This window comes from Pongo pygmaeus, chromosome 22, assembly GCF_028885625.2.
Source record: "Pongo pygmaeus isolate AG05252 chromosome 22, NHGRI_mPonPyg2-v2.0_pri, whole genome shotgun sequence".
NCBI classification, from domain to species: Eukaryota; Metazoa; Chordata; class Mammalia; order Primates; family Hominidae; genus Pongo; species Pongo pygmaeus.
Window position 1 is genome coordinate 43885192 of NC_072395.2, and position 9047 is coordinate 43894238.

General features: G+C 39.7%; 1 pseudogene; it reads right to left on the bottom strand.

Moving 5' to 3' along the window:
* Positions 1–735: 735 nt before the first annotated feature.
* On the bottom strand, positions 736–8436 carry LOC129022252 (ubiquitin-protein ligase E3A-like; annotated as a pseudogene).
* Positions 8437–9047: the final 611 nt, after the last annotated feature.

The following is a 9047-nucleotide window of genomic DNA, read 5'->3' on the forward strand; positions in this document are numbered from 1 at the left end:
AACGAAATTATGCAGGGTGTGCTATTTGGGGTCTGGCTTCATCCACTCAGCATCATGTTTTTGAGATGCATGTATGTGGCACTATTAGTAATTTACTCCATTATATTGCATTGTATGAAATTTTTTTCCAATTTCTCCCTTCCATCTTTATTGATTCTCAAGATTTTGCACAGAAAACTCTTTGGGGGCTAGAAGAGCAGTAATTGCATCACACTGTTTCCAAGACTTCAAATTTCAAAAGCAAATCATTAAAAAAAAAAATACAGCTCCTGATTTGAGTTAGATACAGGAACAAAAAAGTAGCACATACTTGAAGGTTACATGGTCTACAAATGGTGGCAATATTTCCCTTGGGAGAGTACTTCTGTTGGTATGTATTTTTTAAATACTCAAAAGGCTTAACCTCAAGCAGTAATAAACACAAGCAAAAGTGATTTAACCCTTAAAACAAATACTCAGAAAAACCTCTCTGTACATACAAGTGAAAGAATATGTAACACTTTCACTCAAAAAAAATTATAATAATAAAGGATTTGTTCATATATGTAGCTGAAATCTGCTGTTCTGGCCCACATTTCCCCAATAAAGAAGGGAGTCACAGACATAGGTGACTACTGTGGTTTTCTTACAGCCTTTTTGTAGCGGGACACTATCACCACCACAAATTTATCCCTCTTGTTATATTTTTAAATTTTTTTAAATTTTTTTTCTTCCTTTTGTGTGTTTTGTTTTGTTTTACAGCATGCCAAATCCTTTCACATATGTGATGGCCTTAAACAATCTCTCTTTCAGTTTTTCTTTGCTTGAATATTCTGGAAGTAAAAGCACATTAAAGCAAGTAGGAGATGTAGGTAACCTTTCTGTGTCTGGGCCATTTTTGGCTAGAATCATCACTAATTTTCCTAGTCCTCCCACAGGTGCTCTGTCTGTGCCCATTGTAAACTGCAAGAAGAGACTTTTCTGTTCATCCATAAATGAATGAATGATTTCCCAGAACTCCCTCATCAGAACGGAGTCCCTGGTAGAGCCACCATCATATTCCGTAGTTTCTCCTAGTGCTTGAAAATCTAGATTCTGGCTTCCACATATAAGCAATTCCATTTCTTCTGGTCTGAGTAAGTACTTTAAGGGAGATTCATTGGACACCATATGAAAACCTCTCCAAAAAGCCTTGAACTGTTTTTCTACTGATTGTGAATGTAGTCAGAATAAAGATTGACAAATTTTTTCCTGTTTTATCACCTGGAATTTTATCACCATTTTCCTTTAGATCACACATCATTGGATTACCAAAAAGATCTGTCTGTGATACCTGGAAGGTGATTATCATGTTATCTTCCACATTCCCTTCATACTCCAATAAATCTTTTAAACTCTGATATAAAATTGAGTGACAGTCTCCCAAGTGATAAAAAGTTCCTTTTTTCCCCATAACCTTCCTGTAGACAACCATGGGAAAATGAACACCCAGTATACAGTTATTGTAAATAGCCAGACCCAGTACTATGCCAATCAGAGTAAACCAACCCTCAGTTTGAAAAGATGGATTAGCCGGGTGTGGTGGCTCACGCCTGTAATCCTAGCACTTTGGGAGGCCGAGGCAGATGGATCACGAGGTCAGGAGATCGAGACCATCCTGGTTAACATGGTGAAACCCTGTCTCTACTAAAAATATAAAAATTAGCCAGGTGTGGTGGCGCACACCTATAGTCCCAGCTACTCAGGAGGCTGAGGCAGGAGAATGGCGTGAACCCGGGAGGTGGAGCTTGCAGTGAGCAGAGATCATGCCACTGCATTCCAGTCTGGGCGACTGAGCGAGACTTCATCTCAAAAGAAAAAAAAAAAAAAAAAAAAAGAAAGAAAAGAAAAGAAGATGGATTAAACCAAAACAATTTTGTAAGTTCATCGTACGTGAACATACCAATATCTGGATTGAAGATTTCCTCCACAACCAGCTGAAAAAATTATTTGGAAACACCTCCCTCACCTTGTTCTCCTTCAAATTCCACATAGAACTGCTTCAAGTCTGCAGGATTTTCCATAGTGATCATCTCTAGCGAGACAAGTGGATCATCATGATATGGTCACATCTAACAATAAGTCTCAAATATGGATTCAACTGCTGTCCTTGAACTAAGCTGTAGAGAACAGTGATTCTTCGTTCACTGTACATGCGAATTCTATAGTCATAATATAATCCCAAATTCTTTGTGACAGCATACACTAAAAAGGGGTATGTCATAAAAGAGAATTTGTTGTTTCTACTTTGAAAACAGTATAATCTTTATGCATTTCTAGAACCTCCTTCAGTGGTTCATTAATAAACTCTTCAAAAGGGATAAGGGATTTTCGACAATCCAGGGTTTTAACACCAAGTTCATTTTCCAGGGGGTCCACTCAAGGACCTTTCTTGTTTCTTCTCTCTTCTTCCAAAAGCTCCTGAAGTGTCAGCTCACTGGACTCAGGGATGGGCTCTTCATCATCTTCCTCACTGTGATTTGTGTCCACTTCCCCTCCCACTACCATTTGCATAGTAAATCATTTTCAAGCACTTCGAAGCAGCAACAATGGCATCATCATCATTCACTAGATTTCGACTGTTAAATTCGTTGCTTATGACTTTGTAAGTAATAAGTTGCTGAAATGTCTCCATCATTCTCCGAATCTGGTCTGCATTGTATTTAGACCACAGTCTGATCAGTTTTCCTTGGGCTGCAAGGGGTAGCTTGCTCATTGCTTTGCAAAATAATGGCAAAGCCATTTCCAGATATTCAGGACTGTGGAGATTTCTGTTCTCCATTACTATAATGAACAAATTCAGATAATTAGGATCTTGAGAGTACACGTTGTGATACATCAAGTCACATTCCATGTTAGGTGACAAACATACAAGTGCATTCAGAAAGGCAGTTTCAATTTCTTCATTAGAGAGCAATCTGGTGTAGACCCTTCTAATGGCATCAATATCCACAGACACATCATCAGGGACTAATTTTTGCAAATTGTTGTCTCCCTGTGAGCTATCACCTGTGCTTAAGGAAGATGCTTCTGAGTCTTCTTCCATAGCAGCAGCAGAACATGCAGCTTTTTCCTTTTCATTTTCATCCTTCTCTTCATCCCTTGCTTGAGGAGACTTCAGTTCTTCCTTGGTGTGTTGTTTAGCTTTCCGGAAGCTCTCTACCAATGCCTCAGCACCAGAAAAAACTCTTCCAATAACACAATTAAGGGGGAATAATCCTCTCTTTCTCTACATAATTCAGTAATTTCATATACCTTCTCTTCTGTTAAGTAAGTCACATCTTTAAAATCTATATGAAAATTTTACAGTTTATCTAGTCACCTAATGGACATTTAGATTATTCCCAATTTTTTAGCACTATGAATAAAATTGCTATGAATGTTTACATACAAATATTTTTGGACATATATTTTTATTTATCTTGGGTAAACTGATCTACTAGCACTATGTGACCCTAGATAAGGTATAAACGTGCTGGGTCAAAAGGTAGATGAATGTTTCGCTTTATTAGTCTTTTTGGAGGGTAACTGCTCTTAGTACACATCATCTTCTATTCTGTTTTTAAGAGATAAGTTCTACATTCTTTATCCTCCAAGCAATAGCTGCCTTAAAGCCCCACATATTTTCTTCCCTAAAAAGTTCAGATTTTACAAATACAAAGTGCTATCACTCTACTAAGAATTATAAAAGCTTATTTTAGAACAAAAAGCCAAGGATTTGACTCTTTGTTCACACTGTATTCTTTTTGGTCTCCCCTTCACTGACAGTCTAAGATTTGTGGCTTAGTTTAAATGACCAAAGAGCTACAGGGTCACAAGTGGTGAAGAGAAAGAAAAACACGAGATCAGATTTTAAAATATCAGCTAGCAATTTGGGACACCAAGCAATGCCCAATAAACTTGCTGAACAAGTTTATTCTAAAGGTTTGATAACAGCCAATGAACAGTGCAGGAAAAATACGTTGACCGCGGCTGGGGACATTTCATTTACTATTTCTGTGGTATTTCCAACAGAGAAACAAGAGAATGAATTTGTCTTTCAGTCAAGAGCTATCACTATCAATGTATTTCTATGATGTTAGGAGAAATCCTGAATATTTCTATAAACATTATCCCTCTGTATATAAATTAGAGCTATTGGGCTATGATTTTTTTATTTTTTTGAGATGGAGTTTCACTCTTGTTGCCCAGGCTGGAATGCAGTGGCACGATCTAGGCTCACTGCAACCTCCACCTTCCAATTTCAAGCGATTCTCCTGCCTCAGCCTCCCAAGTAGCTGGGATTACAGGCATCCACCAGCACACTCAGCTAATTTTGTATTTTTAGTAGAGACAGGGTTTCACCATGTTGGCCAGTCTGATCCCGAACTCCTGACCTTGTGATCCGCCCGCCTCAGCCTCCCAAAGTGCTGGGATTACAGGCATGAGCCACAGCGCCTGTATGATTTTTATATAGGCAACAAAAATTTCTTTTAAAAAAATTCCAAAATTACATATACTAGTCAGTTGCAGTTCTCAAAGAATTACGACTCCCAGAATTCATGCCCTGGTGTAGTTCTTGCCCCTTCAATTGAAGCTGAATAAGCCAGGTTGCTTAATAAACACTAGAATTCAGTGGAGGTGATGGTTTGCAACTCCGAAACTGAGCCTTTAGAAGGGCAGGCATCCCTGCTTTGTTGCCACTAGGAGCTCTGCACAGTCATCAAAGTACAGCTATTCTTCCAGAAGGATGATATGAGGATGAGACAAAGAGAAGGAGAGGATGTGAAGGAGAATCACAGTGCAAGTGACAGTGAGAACTGAGGCCCCAGACGAAATGATCCCAAGTCAGTCATCTGATGTGGTCCAGTCCAGCATATATCACATGGGGCAGAGGCAAGCTGTTCCCACTATGCACCTTGTGAATTCCTGACCCACAGAATAGCAAACAAATAAAATTGTTATTCTTTTAAGCTACTAAACGTAGGGGGTGATTTTCATGTAACAATAGAAGTAGCCTTGTGGGGAGTTCCTCATAATCAGTTGACTAAAAAAGAAAATGTTAGGCCTGATTTATAGATGGTTCTGCATGATATGCAAGCATCACTCAAAAACAGACAACTATAGCACCACAGCCCCACCCAGGTGTGGCTGTGAGGGACAACAGGAAGTGAAATTCTCCCCGCAGGTAGAGATCTGCACTGATTTATGGGAAGTAGCTTAATATTTGACTGATTGGGCAGAGTCTGCCAGGGGGGAGGGGGGAAGAAACATGATTTTTAAAAATGACAAAATAGTTATTGACAAGGGAATATAAATGGAGTTCTCTGAATGCCCACAATGTAAAAATGTTCAGATTCCATGTGACTGTTCACTGAAGAGCTATCTCAGCAGAGGAGGGTCTTATTAATAACATGGACAAGATGACCTAGCATGTGGATATCCATTTGGCTCTTTTCCACATCATCCCACTTCTTGCCCAACAACCTCATTAATCAGTTAGTCATAGTGGCAGGGTTGAAGGTTATACATGGGCTCAGTAAGGTGGATATGATCCAGCCACTGCTGAGTGCTCAATCTGCCAGCAGCAGAGGCCAGCGCTGAATCTCTGATGTAGCCTCACTACCTGAGAGAATCCTCTAGTCATCTGGAGGCACCATGGAAGGGGCAGTGGTTTGTTCTCACTAGAAAAGACACTTACTCTGCATGTAAATGTGCCTTCCCTGCCCACAACGCTTCTGCCAAAATCAGTGCTTGTAGACTCAGAGAAGGCCTCATTAATTATCAAAGTGTCACACACAGCCTTGTTTCCAAACCAGGAGATCATATTCCATCAAATAAAATACGACAATAAGCTCACATGTATGGTATTGACTAGTCTTACCATGCTGCCAATCAGCCACCAGTCTGATAGAACAACTGAATAACCTTTCGGAAACTTAGTTATGACACCAGCTTAGGAACAACACTTGGCAGGGAAGTTATAGCTAGTTACATCATATTATATAATAAGGAGTTAAACTTTCAGTTATCCCGCCAGGAAAGAACGACGACCAGCAGGAATGGGCAGAGGAAGAAGGAAATTATAACACCAGTTAAGCCTGTCTGTCCAGTTATAAAAACAAAGACTAGTAATTCTGGCAATTGTTTTTGTTACTTTCATATAAATATCTGTGTATATATTAACCAATTATGTTCCTTTCTTCCCCTTCTCCCATTAAGCTAGTATTGATCATCAAATGTGTTAATAGTTGGTTAGTCTTATATCTCAGTATTCAGGTTACAAGATATCAAAGGAAAAGTGTGATGCAGCTTAAAAGGTAATAACGGTGCTGGAGAGGATGTGGAGAAATAGGAACACTTTTACACTGTTGGTGGGACTGTAAACTAGTTCAACCACTGTGGAAGACTGTGGCAATTCCTCAAGGATCTAAAACTGGAAATACCATTTGACCCAGCAGTCCCATTACTGGGTATATACCCAAAGGATTATAAATCATGCTGCTATAAAGACACATGCACACGTATGTTTATTGAGGCACTATTCCCAATAGCAAAGACTTGGAACCAACCCAAATGTCCAACAATGATAGACTGGATTAAGAAAATGTGGCACATATACACCATGGAATACTATGCAGCCATAAAAAAGGATGTGTTCATGTCCTTTGTAGGGACATGGATGAAGCTGGAAACCATCATTCTCAGCAAACTGTCACAAGGACAAAAAAACAAACACCGCATGTTCTCACTCATAGGTGGGAATTGAACAATGAGAACGCTTGGACACAGGAAAGGGAACATCACACACCGGGGCCTGTCATGGGGTGGGGGGAGGGGGGAGGGATAGCATTAGGAGATAAACCTAATGTAAATGACGAGTTAATGGGTGCAGCACACCAACATGGCACACGCATACGTATGTAACAAACCTGCACGTTGTGCACATCTACCCTAGAACTTAAAGTATAATAATAAAAAAAAAAGGTAATAACATCACCCAGGATGGATTAGATGACACATGAGACTTTGTATCCTTTTGGGGCAAGAAGGTTAGCAGGTGTTAGGTTGTTTGGGGGGTGGTTGCATCAAGTTAGAAAGTTAAATATATGTTAAAAAGGTATATACGGTGCCAAGTTAACAATGGGTTGACTACGTAGTTTTATGCATGCCAACTGGTCTACTAGCACTATGATTCCCAGAATTATCTTCTGGGAAACCTGAGCAAGATTTGGAAGGCAGAAGTGAACGGCAGCCATTGACCCTTTAAAGACCATCATTGTTAGTGCAACAAGGGATAGAGGCAGAAGTGCTGGCAGATTCCAGCCCTCATTCACGTTTTCCCTCCTCTGTATCTAGCTCTTCTTCCTGACTGCAAGCTTTGCTGACTGTGATGGGTAATTTTATGTGTCAACTCAGAGGGCATTTTGAGATGAGATTAACATTTAAATCAGTGAACTATTAGGTAAAGTAGATTGCCTTCCACAATGTGGGTGGGCCTCATCCAATATGTTAAAGGCCTGAACTGAACAAAAAGATCACCCTCCCTGAGCAAGAGGAACTTCTCCAACAGACTGCCTTCAGCCTTTATCTGCACCATCGGCTCTCCAGGATCTCAGGCTTGCCAGTCCCCCTGCAGATTTTAGACTTCTCAGCTGTCGTAATCACGTGAGTCAATTCCATAGATAGAAAGATGGGTGGATGGATGGATGGATAGATAGATGATAAACAGATAGATGATAGACAGATGGAGATAGATAGATAGATAGATAGATAGATAGACAGACAGACAGATAGATAGATAGATAGATGATATACAGATAGATGATATACGGATAGATGGGTAGATAGACAGGCAGGCAGGCAGATAGATCCTACTGGTTCTTTTTCTCTGGAGAGCCTGAAAACATGGGCCAACAATCTTTCCAGGCCCATAACCAGATGCAGAGGCAACAACAGGGTCCCCAGACTCCTTCCCAGTTTCATTCCTCAGCTGCCGTCTCTGCCTTCCCACATTCCTTTGTGAACTCTGCCCTTGTCCACTTGCACTAGCATTTCAGAAGACACAGTTATAGACATTTCTCTGATCCTCCAACCCCTCCTTGTAAACTATACTTCTCCAGCCCCTTCCATAATGGTATAAGGCCTTATTCCTATGAAAAATCCCTTTTTCTATAAAACTCGTAATGGTTCTGCTGTCTTTATTGTACCATGACTGATACAACATATTACCATTTTGTACAAAAGAAATTGTGCTAACGTTCTCAGCATAGACAGTAAAGCACTCACACTGTTAAATGGTTCTCATTTCTTGTCCCATTCATCCACTCATTCGTTCACTGAGGAAACATTTGCTGAGTACCTACCATCGGCCAGGTGCTGTTCTAAGACAGCAGACTTAAAATACACAAAGGGCTGTGATGTGAATATGATCAGCATCTAGAACTATAACCACTGAAGGGAAATTGCCAGGAGGAGATTTCAGTTCAATATTAAGAACTTTCTGACAATTAAAACTGCCTCAAAGGAATGGCCTCTCTGTTCTAAGGTAGTAAGGGCCTAGTACTACAGAAATTACCTAACAACTTACTTACCAGGGACACATCAGAAGCCCTGATGCATCAGTTAGTGGAGTTTAAATATTCGCCAGGTTCACTTTTAAATTTTATATTTATATTTGATTATTCCAATATATTATATGCTATCTGTGAGATTTTGAGACTCTATATTCTGTCTGTATTCTAACGTGACTATGAGATATAGTAGGATTATATAGTAGTCTCAGAATAATACCAAAAAGGGAAGAGAACAGGTGCTCTTTGTTTACCATATGCCAGGCAATACTCATCAGCTGTTTTATAATCCTCCCAAAACTCTAAAAAGTAAGTGCTATTATCCCCTCTCTATGGATAGAGACACTGAAATTCAGCAAGTTATAGTGACTTATTCAAACATCTCAGCCACCAATCAGAAGAAACTGAAAACTTTCTGACCCCAAACCTATGTTTTTTCTTATGCTATATCACCCTCAAGTTTCAGCATTTTTTTGT